Source organism: Ranitomeya imitator, chromosome 5 (genome assembly GCF_032444005.1).
Source record: "Ranitomeya imitator isolate aRanImi1 chromosome 5, aRanImi1.pri, whole genome shotgun sequence".
Lineage (NCBI taxonomy): Eukaryota > Metazoa > Chordata > Amphibia > Anura > Dendrobatidae > Ranitomeya > Ranitomeya imitator.
Window position 1 is genome coordinate 199,982,097 of NC_091286.1, and position 17,161 is coordinate 199,999,257.

Consider the following 17,161-nt stretch of genomic DNA (forward strand, 5'->3'; position numbering starts at 1 on the left):
TCTTTGATATTTTAAATTCATGGAAAACTTTATAATGATTTAGTTGGTTATAATTTATTTAAATTATTATTCTGGTTACTCAAAAATAAACGCCACGGCCCAAAAAAATTATTTATTCCAAACCTATATCTTGTGTCTTTGTTTTATTTATTAGCATTAAGTGGGGCTTGTGTTACCATGAACGCCCTCCTCTGAGTTTATCTCAGGGGGGTCGCATGAGAACACAGCCCCCTTTAACCCCTTCATGACCCAGCCTATTTTGACCTTAAAGACCTTGCCGTTTTTTGCAATTCTGACCAGTGTCCCTTTATGAGGTAATAACTCAGGAACGCTTCAACGGATCCTAGCGGTTCTAAGATTGTTTTTTCATGACATATTGGGCTTCATGTTAGTGGTAAATTTAGGTCAATAAATTCTGCGTTTATTTGTGATAAAAATGGAAATTTGGCGAAAATTTTGAAAATTTCGCAATTTTCACATTTTGAATTTTTATTCTGTTAAACCAGAGAGATATGTGACACAAAATAGTTAATAAATAACATTTCCCACATGTTTACTTTACATCAGCACAATTTTGGAAACAAAATTTTTTTTGTTAGGATGTTATAAGGGTTAAAATTTGACCAGCGATTTCTCATTTTTACAACGAAATTTACAAAACCATTTTTTTTAGGGACCACCTCACATTTGAAGTCAGTTTGAGGGGTCTATATGGCTGAAAATACCCAAAAGTGACACCATTCTAAAAACTGCACCCCTCAAGGTACTCAAAACCACATTCAAGAAGTTTATTAACCCTTCAGGTGCTTCACAGCAGCAGAAGCAACATGGAAGGAAAAAATGAACATTTAACTTTTTAGTCACAAAAATTATCTTTTAGCAACAATTTTTTTATTTTCCCAATGGTAAAAGGAGAAACTGAACCACGAAAGTTGTTGTCCAATTTGTCCTGAGTACGCTGATACCTCATATGTGGGGGTAAACCACTGTTTGGGCGCACGGCAGGGCTTGGAAGGGAAGGAGCGCCATTTGACTTTTTGAATCAAAAATTGGCTCCACTCTTTAGCGGACACCATGTCACGTTTGGAGAGCCCCCGTGTGCCTAAAAATTGGAGCTCCCCCACAAGTGACCCCATTTTGGAAACTAGACGCCCCAAGGAACTTATCTAGATGCATAGTGAGCACTTTGAACCCCCAGGTGCTTCACAAATTGATCCGTAAAAATGAAAAAGTACTTTTTTTTCACAAAAAAATTCTTTTAGCCTCAATTTTTTCATTTTCACATGGGCAACAGGATAAAATGGATCCTAAAATGTGTTGGGCAATTTCTCCTGAGTACACCAATACCTCACATGTGGGGGTAAACCACTGTTTGGGCACATGGTAAGGCTCGGAAGGGAAGGAGCGCCATTCGACTTTTTGAATGAAAAATTATTTCCATCGTTAGCGGACAACATGTCGCGTTTGGATAGCTCCTGTGTGCCTAAACATTGGCGCTCCCCCACAAGTGACCCCATTTTGGAAACTAGACCCCCCAAGGAACTTATTTAGATGCCTAGTGAGCACTTTAAACCCTCAGGTGCTTCACAAATTGATCTGTAAAAATGAAAAAGTACTTTTTTTTCACAAAAAAATTCTTTTCGCCTCAATTTTTTCATTTTCACATGGGCAGTAGGATAAAATGGATCATAAAATTTGTTGGGCAATTTCTCCCGAGTACGTCGATACCTCATATGTGGGGGTAAACCACTGTTTGGGCACTCGGCAGGGCTCGGAAGGGAAGGCGCGCCATTTGACTTTTTGAATGGAAAATTAGCTCCAATTGTTAGCGGACACCATGTCGCGTTTGGAGAGCCCCTGTGTGCCTAAACATTGGAGCTCCCCCACAAGTGACCCCATTTTGGAAACTAGACCCCCCAAGGAACTTATCTAGATGCATATTGAGCACTTTAAACCCCCAGGTGCTTCACAGAAGTTTATAACGCAGAGCCATGAAAATAAAAAATAATTTTTCTTTCCTCAAAAATGATTTTTTAGCCTGGAATTTCCTATTTTGCCAAGGATAATAGGAGAAATTGGACCCAAAATATTGTTGTCCAGTTTGTCCTGAGTACGCTGATACCCCATATGTGGGGGTAAACCACTGTTTGGGATGGCACGCCATTTGGCTTTTTAAATGGAAAATTAGCTCCAATCATTAGCGGACACCATGTCACGTTTGGAGAGCCCCTGTGTGCCTAAACATTGGAGATCCCCCAGAAATGACACCATTTTGGAAACTAGACCCCCAAAGGAACTAATCTAGATGTGTGGTGAGGACTTTGAACCCCCAAGTGCTTCACAGAAGTTTATAACGCAGAGCCATGAAAATAAAAATAAAAATTATTTTCTCAAAAATGATCTTTTAGCCTGCAATTTTTTATTTTCCCAAGGGTAACAGGAGAAATTTGACCCCAAAAGTTGTTGTCCAGTTTCTCCTGAGTACGCTGATACCCCATATGTGGGGGTAAATCACTGTTTGGGCACATGCCGGGGCTCGGAAGTGAAGTAGTGACGTTTTGAAATGCAGACTTTGATGGAATGCTCTGTGGGCGTCACGTTGCGTTTGCAGAGCCCCTGATGTGGCTTAACAGTAGAAACCCCCCACAAGTGACCCCATTTTGGAAACTAGACCCCCAAAGGAACTTATCTAGATGTGTGGTGAGCACTTTGAACCCCCAAGTGCTTCATAGAAGTTTATAATGCAGAGCCGTGAAAATAATAAATACGTTTTCTTTCCTCAAAAATAATAATTTAGCCCAGAATTTTTTATTTTCCCAAGGGTTACAGAAGAAATTGGACCCCAAAAGTTGTTGTCCAGTTTCTCCTGAGTACGTTGATACCCCATATGTGTGGGTAAACCACTGTTTGGGCACATGCCGAGGCTCGGAAGTGAAGTAGTGACGTTTTGAAATGCAGACTTTGATGGAATGCTCTGTGGGCGTCACGTTGCGTTTGCAGAGCCCCTGATGTGGCTTAACAGTAGAAACCCCCCACAAGTGACCCCATTTTGGAAACTAGACCCCGAAAGGAACTTATCTAGATGTGTGGTGAGCACTTTGAACCCCCAAGCGCTTCATAGAAGTTTATAATGCAGAGCCGTGAAAATAATAAATACGTTTTCTTTCCTCAAAAATAATTATTTAGCCCAGAATTTTTTAATTTTCCCAAGGGTAACAGGAGAAATTTGACCCCAATATTTGTTGTCCAGTTTCTCCTGAGTACGGTGATACCCCATATGTGGGAGTAAACTACTGTTTGGGCACATGCCGGGGCTTGGAATTGAAGTAGTGACGTTTTGAAATGCAGACTTTGATGGAATGGTCTGCGGGTGTCACGTTGCGTTTACAGAGCCCCTGGTGTGCCTAAACAGTAGAAACCCCCACAAGTGACCCCATTTTAGAAACTAGACCCCCCAAGGAACTTATCTAGATATGTGGTGAGCACTTTGAACCCCCAAGTGCTTCACAGACGTTTACAACGCAGAGCCGTGAAAATAAAAAATCATTTTTCTTTCCTCAAAAATTATGTTTTAGCAAGCATTTTTTTAGATTCACAAGGGTAACAGGAGAAATTGGACCCCAGTAATTGTTGCGCAGTTTGTCCTGAGTATGCTGGTACCCCATATGTGGGGGTAAACCACTGTTTGGGCACACGTCAGGGCTCGGAAGTGAGGGAGCACCATCTGACTTTTTGAATACGAGATTGGCTGGAATCAATGGTGGCGCCATGTTGCGTTTGGAGACCCCTGATGTGCCTAAACAGTGGTAACCCCTCAATTCTAACTCCAACACTAACCCCCCCACACCCCTAACCCTAATCCCAACTGTAGCCATAACCCTAATCACAACCCTAACCACAACCCTAATTCCAACCCTAACCCTAAGGCTATGTGCCCACGTTGCGGATTCGTGTGAGATATTTCCGCACCATTTTTGAAAAATCCGCGGGTAAAAGGCACTGCGTTTTACCTGCGGATTTTCCGCGGATTTCCAGTGTTTTTTGTGCGGATTTCACCTGCGGATTCCTATTGAGGAACAGGTGTAAAACGCTGCGGAATCCGCACAAGGAATTGACATGCTGCGGAAAATACAACGCAGCGTTTCCGCGCGGTATTTTCCGCACCATGGGCACAGCGGATTTGGTTTTTCATATGTTTACATGGTACTGTAAACCTGATGGAATACTGCTGCGAATCCGCAGCGGCCAATCCGCAGCCAAATCCGCACCGTGTGCACATAGCCTAATTCTAAAGGTATGTGCACACGCTGCGGAAAACGCTGCGGATCCGCAGCAGTTTCCCATGAGTTTACAGTTCAATGTAAACCTACGGGAAACAAAAATCGCTGTACACATGCTGCAGAAAAACTGCACGGAAACGCAGCGGTTTACATTCCGCAGCATGTCACTTCTTTGTGCGGATTCCGCAGCGGTATTACAACTGCTCCAATAGAAAATCGCAGTTGTAAAACCGCAGTGAAATGCGCAGAAAAAAACGCGGTAAATCCGCCATAAATCCGCAGCGGTTTAGCACTGCGGATTTATCAAATCCGCAGCGGAAAAATCCGCAGAGGACCAGAATACGTGTGCACATACCGAAACCCTAACCCTAACCCTAACCCTACCCCTAACCCTACCCCTAACCCTACCCCTAACCCTACCCCTAGCCCTAACCCTAACCCTACCCCTAACCCTAACCCTACCCCTAACCCTAACCCTACCCCTACCCCTAGCCCTACCCCTAACCCTATTCTAACATTAGTGGAAAAAAAAAATTTCTTTATTTTTTTATTGTCCCTACCTATGGGGGTGACAAAGAGGGGGGGGGGTCATTTATTATTTTTTTTATTTTGATCACTGAGATATAATCTATCTCAGTGATCAAAATGCACTTTGGAACGAATCTGCCGGCCGGCAGATTCGGCGCGCCCGCCATTTTGGAAGATGGCGGCGCCCAGGGAGAAGACGGACGGGACCCTGGCTGGATCGGTAAGTATGATGGGGTGGGGGGGGACCACGGGGGGGGGATCGGAGCACGGGGGGGGGGGAATCGGAGCGCGGGAGGGGTGGAACGGAGCACGGGGGCGTGGAACGGAGCACGGGGGGGCTGGAATGGAGCACGGGGGGGTGGAACGGAGCACCGGGGGGTGTGGATCGGAGTACAGGGGGGGTGATTGGAGCACGGGGGGGTGATTGGAGCACAGGGGAGCGGACAAGAGCACGGGGGGGAGCGGAGCACTGGACGGAGGGGAGCCGGAGCAGTGTACCGGCCAGATCGGGGGGCTAGGGGGGCGATCGGTGGGGTGGGGTGGGGGCACATTAGTATTTCCAGCCATGGCCGATGATATTTCAGCATCGGCCATGGCTGGATTGTAATATTTCACCCGTTATAATAGGTGAAATATTACAAATCGCTCTGATTGGCAGTTTCACTTTCAACAGCCAATCAGAGCGATCGTAGCCACGAGGGGGTGAAGCCACCCCCCCTGGGCTAAACTACCACTCCCCCTGTCCCTGCAGATCGGGTGAAATGGGAGTTAACCCTTTCACCCGATCTGCAGGGACGCGATCTTTCCATGACGCCACATAGGCGTCATGGGTCGGATTGGCACCGACTTTCATGACGCCTACGTGGCGTCATGGGTCGGGAAGGGGTTAACATGTTCATCTATTGGTGGTTTATGGTAAACATAAAAGGGTTAATTTTGGGTTTTCTTCTAAGTAAGCTGTGCAAGGCACGAGCAGGTTTTAACCGGTTTATACAGGTTCGTCTTCTGTGTGCTTCCCGCAATTTTTAAGCAATTTGATTGGTTATCTGATGTTGTGCGGGAAGAATTGTTTGTATATAAACAGCTGTTTGTGGACCGTTTCATCAGTCGACCTCAGGAAGATCTGAAGACCCCACCCGCCCTCCCCTTTGGACTGTTAATTCCCCATTGCCGTGTCGTTTGTTTTGTGGGAAAATCGGACAATTGGACAATTCATGGTCTTTGATATTTTAAATTCATGGAAAACTTTATAATGATTTAGTTGGTTATAATTTATTTAAATTATTATTCTGGTTACTCAAAAATAAACGCCACGGCCCCAAAAAATTATTTATTCCAAACCTATATCTTGTGTCTTTGTTTTATTTATTAGCATTAAGTGGGGCTTGTGTTACCATGAGCCTTGGGGCAACACCAAAAGACAGGGGTCGAGGTGAGGAGGTGGTGTGGGAGAGGGAGACATTGAATATCCCCGTAACAGTCTGGTTGTTTTTTAACCCCTTAATCCCATTGGAGGTACTATCCCATCTAGGTGACCTGGGACTTAATTCCCAATGACGGGATAGTACGTCCAGCGCGATCAGCCATTTTTAAGCCACACCGATTTACACACACCTTTTCCTCAAACATATACAAGTAGGGGCGCAGTTAAACCATACCTCCCAACTTTTGAAGAGGGGAAAGAGGGATAAAATTTGCATCGTGCGCAGCGAACCACAGCAAATTTTAAGCCACGCCTCTGACCACACCCATTTCACAACTAGTCACATCCATCCATATCCACATCCCAACCACAGCCATTGAGCACTGCTGATCGCACTGTTTCATAAACAATAATTATAAACAAAAAATATGGCCACACAGTGCTCCATACTGTATAATGGCCACGCATAGTTACTCCTACACACACGGCTCTGCTCCGTACACCACACACACACAAGGCTCTGCTCCATACACCACACACACACACGGCTCTGCTACGTACACCACACAAACACACACGGCTCTGCTCCATACACCACACACACACACACGGCTCTGCTACGTACACCACACACACACACACACACACGGCTCTGCTCCGTACACCACACACACACACGGCTCTGCTCCGTACACCTCACACACACACACACAGCACTGCTCCGTACACCACACACACACGGCTCTGCTCCGTACACCACACACACACACACGGCTCTGCTCCATACACCACACACACACACGGCTCTGCTCCGTACACCACACACACACACGGCTCTGCTCCGTACACCACACACACACACACGGCTCTGCTCCGTACACCTCACACACACACACGGCTCTGCTCCGTACACCACACACACACACACACAGCACTGCTCCGTACACCACACACACACGGCTCTGCTCCGTACACCACACACACACACACACACGGCTCTGCTCCGTACACCACACACACACGGCTCTGCTCTGTACACCACACACACACACGGCTCTGCTCCGTACACCACACACACACACACGGCTCTGCTCCGTACACCACACACACACACACACATGGCTCTGCTCCGTACACCACACACACACACACACACGGCTCTGCTCCGTACACCACACACACACACAGCTCTGCTCCGTACACCACACACACACACACGGCTCTGCTCCGTACACCACACACACACACACACACGGCTCTGCTCCGTACACCACACACACACACAGCTCTGCTCCGTACACCACACACACACACACGGCTCTGCTCTGTACACCACACACACACACGGCTCTGCTCCGTACACCACACACACACACACGGCTCTGCTCCGTACACCACACACACACACACACATGGCTCTGCTCCGTACACCACACACACACACACACACGGCTCTGCTCCGTACACCACACACACACACAGCTCTGCTCCGTACACCACACACACACACACACACGGCTCTGCTCCGTACACCACACACACACACACACGGCTCTGCTCCGTACACCACACACACACACACATACACACGGCTCTGCTCCGTACACCACACACACGGCTCTGCTCTGTACACCACACACACACGGCTCTGCTCCGTACACCACACACACACACACACGGCTCTGCTCCGCACACCACACACATACACACGGCTCTGCTCCGTACACCGCACACACAGCTCTGCTCCGTACACCACACACACACACGGCTCTGCTCCGTACACCACACACACACACACACGGCTCTGCTCCGTACACCACACACACACACACGGCTCTGCTCCGTACACCACACACACACACACGGCTCTGCTCCGTACACCACACACACACGGCTCTGCTCCGTACACCACACACACACGGCTCTGCTCCGTACACCACACACACACACACACGGCTCTGCTCCGCACACCACACACATACACACGGCTCTGCTCCGTACACCGCACACACAGCTCTGCTCCGTACACCACACACACACACACACGGCTCTGCTCCGTACACCACACACACACACACGGCTCTGCTCCGTACACCACACACACACGGCTCTGCTCCGTACACCACACACACACGGCTCTGCTCCGTACACCACACACACACACACACGGCTCTGCTCCGCACACCACACACATACACACGGCTCTGCTCCGTACACCGCACACACAGCTCTGCTCCGTACACCACACACACACACGGCTCTGCTCCGTACACCACACACACACACACACACACGGCTCTGCTCCGTACACCACACACACAAACACGGCTCTGCTCCGTACACCACACACACACGGCTCTGCTCCGTACACCACACACACACGGCTCTGCTCCATACACCACACACACACACGGCTCTGCTCCGTACACCACACACACACACGGCTCTGCTCCGTACACCACACACACACGGCTCTGCTCCGTACACCTCACACACACACACAGCTCTGCTCCATACACCACACACACACGGCTCTGCTCCGTACACCACACACACACACACACACGGCTCTGCTCCGTACACCAGACACACACACACGGCTCTGCTCCGTACACCACACACACACACACACGGCTCTGCTCCGTACACCACACACACATGGCTCTGCTCCGTACACCACACACACACGGCTCTGCTCCGTACACCACACACACACACACAGCTCTGCTCCGTACACCACACACACACACACACACGGCTCTGCTCCGTACACCACACACACACACACACATACACACGGCCCTGCTCCGTACACCACACACACACACACGGCTCTGCTCCGTACACCACACACACACGGCTCTGCTCCGTACACCACACACACACGGCTCTGCTCCGCACCACACACATACACACGGCTCTGCTCCGTACACCGCACACACGGCTCTGCTCCGTACACCACACACACACACACACGGCTCTGCTCCGTACACCACACACACACACACACGGCTCTGCTCTGTACACCACACACACACACACACGGCTCTGCTCCGTACACCACACACACACACGGCTCTGCTCCGTACACCACACACACACACACACAACTCTGCTCCGTACACCACACACACACACACGGCTCTGCTCCGTACACCACACACACACGGCTCTGCTCCGTACACCTCACACACACACATGGCTCCGTTCCGTACACCTCACACACACACACGGCTCCGCTCCGTACACCTCACACACACACACACAGCTCCGCTCCGTACACCTCACACACACACACATACGGCTCCGCTCCATACACCTCACACACACGGCTCCGCTCCGTACACCTCCCACACGCGGCTCCGCTCCGTACACCTCACCTGACCGTATGCCAGTGCACTATGGGCACTGCGAAAGCGCGGGCCTCTTCTGGCTGTCCCTGCGCTCCAGAGCTTTGGGTGCACTGCGCAGGCGCCGGCTTGCTCCCCGCACTTCCGGTCAGGTATGACCGGGTCTCCTTATAACAGCGTCCTCCGGCAGCATGACGTATCCACCTCCTCCGCCAGGACACTGCTGTGTGTCGGCGCTTTCCCCTGGACCACCTATGCGGACAACATGATCCCTGTACCACCGATGGATGTGAGACCCAGATCCCAGATAAGTGCTTCATGCGGTTATACCGCTTATTATTTACATGCATCTCTCCATAGATTCTTTATGGGTTAATCCACGCCACTCCGGTATTCACTCCAAGGGTTATCCTAGGCGTCCATTTCCCACATTCCTCCTGCTCTTGCCAAGCAACACTTGCTGCATAAAGACCCTAGGTAGTGCTGTTTTCCATTTTTATAAGTACTATTGTTAATAACACCTAATGATATCCCAATTCAACAGCTATGAAGGGCAATATAGATACACCAAAGAAACTAACTTCACAAAGAAAGCCAAAAGTAAAATATAACTTTTATTGATGAACAATAATAAAAAATCACATTGGTGAGGGAACACCTCAAACACAGAACAGAGAGGTGGGTAGTCCAGAGAGGCTCCAAAGCTAACATCAATACAAGGTAGATAATATGTATCAAGACAAATGTCCGTATGCAGTTAGTCATGTACCTACTACTAATAATACACAGCTACAAGTGAGAAATAAAGAACAGCAAGTACAGCAAGGTATAGTTACCAATAAAGAGCGCTCCTGGAGACCCACCACACCCGACGCGCGTTTCGCTTGAAATGCTTCGTCTGGGGGTGATTAGGTGCCAGCTGCAGATGATATTTAAACCAATGTGGGCCAATAGGGAAGGTGCCAAAATCAGGATAGTGATAACCAACACCTGTAAACGCATGCGCAAATACCTGGATGAAAACCACATATATTAGTGTGACCGCTGTAACACAGGACCGCACCTCCAGCGACACGTGTAATGCCAGAGAAATATCGCACTAAGATCTAGAAGACGCGGCCGCAGCAAGGAGACCCAGACCGGAAATGACGGGATAATACAACGCAACATCCGGTGCGTCCACCGGTAGTCATAGCGACCATGTAGATACACACGTCGCAGATGAACACACTCAGCGATGTAAACAGAAAGCCGGAAACAGCGAGATAGCCCAGCAACATTTCCAGTGTGTCCCCCGGTGGTCATGGAAACCGCTTGTGTGAAGCGCTGAATAAAGCGCACAGGAACCACACAGGGCGGACACACATAGGAATATGTAGACCCAGGTATACAAATAAGCTTATGGTCAGCGCTAAAGATAGCGCACAGATAATGTGTATAACGGGCACTAAAAAAAGGGGCATAGCCCCAGACATAAGAGTCAATCATATCATTTAAAACGGTGACCATAATAGAAAAACGAAAAAAGATAACAGGACTCGGCGCGTACAAATAAATAAAATAATTATATCCGACGAAACACGCCGGGAAAGTGCAAAAGTGAAAACAAGTGCGCAGTGACCGCATATTATCCTGAAAGGGAATAAATATAGGTATTATACAAAACACAGACATATATAAAGAAATAAGAGAAACAACACACACAAGGTAAAAATAGTGACAATAATATATAAAATATGAACCATATAAAAATATGATTAAGAATGCCATAAGCATACAAAGGTACATGAATAAGTGCATACAAGAAAACTAAATGTACAAGCGCCAGGCTGAAAAAGACAGGTCAACGGATGAAAGCAGTGTCCGTATAGGCATCAATCCACTAAAAGGCACCAACCCTAAAGGAACCAAGAAAAAAGGAATAAAAATAAGACAAAAATACACAAACAATTAAAACCAATAAAAACAGCTAAAACCTAAAGTAATAACAAGACTGCACAGCTACATGAAAAGAATTTATTATGACTTCGCCATTAGCCAGTATCAATGAAAAAGGTAATAGTAGCTAAAGAGAAGGAATGGCATATAACTCTCAATCCATAAAATAACGGAGAGAGTAAAAGAATATAATTATTAGATAGGAAGAAAGGGGGAGAAACTATTATGTTCATTGAGGCCCAATGGTGTGATGGTGTCTAACCTAAAAATCCACCTAGCTTCTTTTTGGGCCAACATCTTCTTCCAGTTTCCTCCTCGTGGTCCAATGAAGACACGATCAATGCCCTTGACACACAAACCCGATGGATCACAGCCATGTGAAGCTTTAAAATGCCGTGAGATTGGTTTAAGCTTAAGGGGGTCAGACTCAGTTGACGCCCCAACAATGTCTAACACATGCTCACGTACTCGTCTACGGAATTCCCGTGTGGTCATACCAACATAGATAAGACCACACGGGCAAGTTGCATGGTAAATGACGGCCTTGGTCGCACACGTGATAGTATGTGTGATCCGATATGATCTATCACCCTTAGAATTACAAAAGTTGGAAGCTGTTATAATGTTGCTACAAGCAACACATTTACCGCAGCTGGTGCATCCCCATGCAGGGCGTTTGGCACCAAAAATATAATTGGGGCCAGGTCCTTTATAATAGCTATGCACCAACTGGTCCCTTAAATTGGGTGAACGTCTGTAGGTGATAGACGGGTTAGGCCCTATACATTTCGCAGTTATTCTGTCTGTAAGTAACACCGACCAATGTCTAGAAATAGCCTTACAGACCTCTTCACTCCTAGAATTGTAATCCAGAATGCAACGTACCTGATTTTGTTCTCTATCAATTTTTCGCTTCTGTAAAAGGGTACTCCTTAGATTATGATACGCCCGTTGGTAGGAACGACAGATTGTTCGTTTTCCATATCCACGGTCCAAGAAACGTGTGCACAGATCCTTAGCTTGTTTCTCAAAGAGCTGGTCGTTGGAGCAAATTCTCCTCGCCCGTAAAAATTGACCAGTGGGAACATTTCTTATAAGGTGGTGTGGGTGCTGTGAAGATGAATGTAAGAGGGAATTAGTAGATGTAGCCTTGCGGAATAAATCCGTGTGGACAATCCCATCATTACCAATCATAATGGAGACATCATTTTACCTTGTGTGTGTTGTTTCTCTTATTTTTTTATATATGTCTGTGTTTTTTGTATAATACCTATATTTATTCCCTTTCAGGATAATATGCGGTCACTGCGCACTTGTTTTCACTTTTGCACTTTCCCGGCGTGTTTCGTCGGATATAATTATTTTATTTATTTGTACGCGCCGAGTCCTGTTATCTTTTTTCGTTTTTCTATTATGGTCACCGTTTTAAATGATATGATTGACTCTTATGTCTGGGGCTATTCCCCTTTTTTTAGTGCCCGTTATACACATTATCTGTGCGCTATCTTTAGCGCTGACCATAAGCTTATTTGTATACCTGGGTCTACATATTCCTATGTGTGTCCGCCCTGTGTGGTTCCTGTGCGCTTTATTCAGCGCTTCCCACAAGCGGTTTCCATGACCACCGGGGGACACACTGGAAATGTTGCTGGGCTATCTCGCTGTTTCCGGCTTTCTGTTTACATCGCTGAGTGTGTTCATCTGCGACGTGTGTATCTACATGGTCGCTATGACTACCGGTGGACGCACCGGATGTTGCGTTGTATTATCCCGTCATTTCCGGTCTGGGTCTCCTTGCTGCAGCCGCGTCTTCTAGATCTTAGTGCGATATTTCTCTGGCATTACACGTGTCGCTGGAGGTGCGGTCCTGTGTTACAGCGGTCACACTAATATATGTGGTTTTCATCCAGGTATTTGCGCATGCGTTTACAGGTGTTGGTTATCACTATCCTGATTTTGGCACCTTCCCTATTGGCCCACATTGGTTTAAATATCATCTGCAGCTGGCACCTAATCACCCCCAGACGAAGCATTTCAAGCGAAACGCGCGTCGGGTGTGGTGGGTCTCCAGGAGCGCTCTTTATTGGTAACTATACCTTGCTGTACTTGCTGTTCTTTATTTCTCACTTGTAGCTGTGTATTATTAGTAGTAGGTACATGACTAACTGCATACGGACATTTGTCTTGATACATATTATCTACCTTGTATTGATGTTAGCTTTGGAGCCTCTCTGGACTACCCACCTCTCTGTTCTGTGTTTGAGGTGTTCCCTCACCAATGTGATTTTTTATTATTGTTCATCAATAAAAGTTATATTTTACTTTTGGCTTTCTTTGTGAAGTTAGTTTCTTTGGTGTATAAGTACTATTGTGGTTGGACCATGTTTTCTAATTTAGCCTCCTATGCGGTTTTACCACCATACACTTATAACGTGCATCTCTCTACAGAGCTTTACAGGTGTATCCACCCCACACGGGTACATTTATGCTGCATGGTATCCTCTGCTTCTGCCTTTTACAGTCCTTCCTTGTATTGCCATGGAACATGTGTTACATAAGGACCTTAGGTAGTAGCTTTTCTATTTTAGTACATGTTATCACTTTGCAACTACAATATAACTTCTCACATTTAGATATGTGTATATATAAATATAGATGTATGTACGTGTTCTTGTTTCAGCTGAAGCCTACATTGGACTATTGTACTTGAACCACACATATTTTTACTATTAAGAATAAGTACCCGCCGACATCCATCTGGGTAAATACCTTTCCGTATGTATCTATCCCTGTATATTTCATCTGAGGTACTGATCACATTGACCACCTTAGCCTCCATTGTTTTTACGAAATTGCTTTTACACCTGTATGTGGCCTCTACTATATATCTCGTACATATACCAATACCCTCTCTTGCTTTCCTATTGCCTCACTAGGGGATCACGGGGCCGTACTTATTATTGAATGCAATATTCACCATACGATACGATTTGGACTACTACTAAGGGTATGTGTGTCCTCCTGCTGCATTTCTTCATCCATGTCTGTATAAACTCCTGAAGGACCCATTTCTTTGTCTGTATGGCCCGATACTTAACGTAGTCTGCAGGATGGTGACAACCTTTTCCTGCCTAGTCTGTTATTTTCTACTGACATGTGTTCCGTTTCCCCTCAGGGCTCAGTATGTGATTTGTTGTTCCACACTGAGTCTTTTTATGTTGTATATATTATGTATATATTTTTGTTTACCACTGTACATACTGTATATTCATACGTATTTTTTTCCCGTTTTTTCAGCACCACTCTGTGATCAAGGCCACTGTGTGGCCGAAACGTTAGAATTGTTGCCTTGTTACGTCTTCAACTTTTGCACCTTGAATAAAAACTTTCACTTCAGCAAAATTGACTTGCCCTGACGTGTGCAGTGATTCATTTTCTTCACCTCACACACACACACGGCTCTGCTCCGTACACCACACACACACACACGGCTCCGCTCCGTACACCTCACACACACGGCTCCGCTCCGTACACCTCACACACACACACACGGCTCCGCTCCGTACACCTCACACACACACGGCTCCGCTCCGTACACCTCATACACACACATGGCTCTGCTCCATACACCTCATACACACACCCGGCTCCGCTCCGTACACCTTATACACACACACGGCTCTGCTCCGTACACCTCATACACACACACGGCTCTGCTCCGTACACCTCATACACACGGCTCTGCTGCATCTACACTATAAACTACTCCGTACACCACACACACACACACACACACGGCTCTGCTCCGTACACCACACACACACACATACGGCTCTGCTCCATACACCACACACACACACACACACACGGCTCTGCTCCGTACACCACACACACACACGGCTCTGCTCCGTACACCTCACACACACGGCTCCGCTTCGTACACCTCACACACACACACACGGCTCCGCTCCGTACACCTCCCACACACACACACAGCTCCGCTCCGTACACCTCACACACACATGGCTCCGCTCCGTACACCTCACACACACACATACACACTGCTCTGCTCCGTACACCTCACACACACGGCTCCGCTCCGTACACCTCACACACACGGCTCCGCTCTGTACACCTCACACACACACACGGCTCCGCTCCGTACACCTCACACACACACACACGGCTCTGCTCCGTACACCTCACACACACGGCTCCGCTCCGTACACCTCACACACACGGCTCCGCTCCGTACACCTCACACACACACACGGCTCTGCTCCGTACACATCATACACACACGGCTCCGCTCTGTACACCTCATACTCACACACGGCTCTGCTCCGTACACCTCATACACACACGGCTCCGCTCCGTACACCTCATATCATACACACACACGGCTCTGCTACATCCACACTATAAACAACTCATAGGGCCCACCAACAATGTGATGTAAGCAAAGAAACAGATACTATCATTCATACCCCATGCCTATATATGTATACACACAGGGAAAAGAGAGGTCTAGGTACTCTGCAACATCATTATGACCTCAATTAACATAACTATAAAGGCACAGATGATTGGCCTCGGGGAGACCAAAACATCCAACACCGCGGAGACACCATCACGTGTTTCTCAACGCAGTGATTCCAGAACACTGCCCCCATCCCTTATGGGAAATATGCAGATGCATGAAAAGAAGCTGCGGAGACACCATCACGTGTTTCTCGACGCAAGCAGTGAATAGCCAGGCCTTTCCCCGGGAACAACCACGGGAAGGGCAGCATCCTATGAAGGAAAGCCACCTATGCCAAGCATGGTATCCATCCACAGACAGCTGTTTCGGGGTTTTTGCCCCTCATCAGTGTGGAGTAGGAATCTGGCTATTAGGAGCAGTGCCTAGTAAAAAGGCTATAAAGGCACAGATGATTGGCCTCGGGGAGACCAAAACATCCATCACCGCGGAGACACCATCACGTGTTTCTCAACGCAGTGATTCCAGAACACTGCCCCCATCCCTTATGGGAAATATGAAGGAAAGCCACCGGGGAAAGGTCTGGCTATTCACTGCTTGCGTCGAGAAACACGTGATGGTGTCTCCGCAGCTTCTTTTCATGCATCTGCATATTTCCCATAAGGGATGGGGGCAGTGTTCTGGAATCACTGCGTTGAGAAACACGTGATGGTGTCTCCGCGGTGTTGGATGTTTTGGTCTCCCCGAGGCCAATCATCTGTGCCTTTATAGCCTTTTTACTAGCCACTGCTCCTAATAGCCAGATTCCTACTCCACACTGATGAGGGGCAAAAACCCCGAAACAGCTGTCTGTGGATGGATACCATGCTTGGCATAGGTGGCTTTCCTTCATAGGATGCTGCCCTTCCCGTGGTTGTTCCTTTCCGGGGAAAGGCCTGGCTATTCACTGCTTGCGTCGAGAAACACGTGATGGTGTCTCCGCAGCTTCTTTTCATGCAGCTCAATTAACATAACATCAGAGATAAAGTCATTGTGAATTAGCTGGCACTAAAAAACTAGAACGTATTTGAAACAACATATATATAGATAAATACCACAAAACACATATGATATTCCGTCACTATGCCCATCAACTACAAGCAACAGCCCAACAGGTGCAGCA

At 47.4% G+C, this 17,161-nt stretch overlaps 1 long non-coding RNA gene across 1 annotated transcript in view; it reads right to left on the minus strand.

Moving 5' to 3' along the window:
* Window positions 1–10,230: 10,230 nt before the first annotated feature.
* Window positions 10,231–17,161, minus strand: part of LOC138680617 (uncharacterized) — a 73,310-nt gene continuing 66,379 nt past the window's right edge. The window contains exons 2-3 of the long non-coding RNA XR_011321690.1: window positions 12,405–12,629; window positions 10,231–11,479 (exon numbers count right to left, since the gene is read on the minus strand). This is a non-coding gene — a long non-coding RNA (uncharacterized lncRNA). The remainder of the gene's footprint in view (window positions 11,480–12,404; window positions 12,630–17,161) is intronic.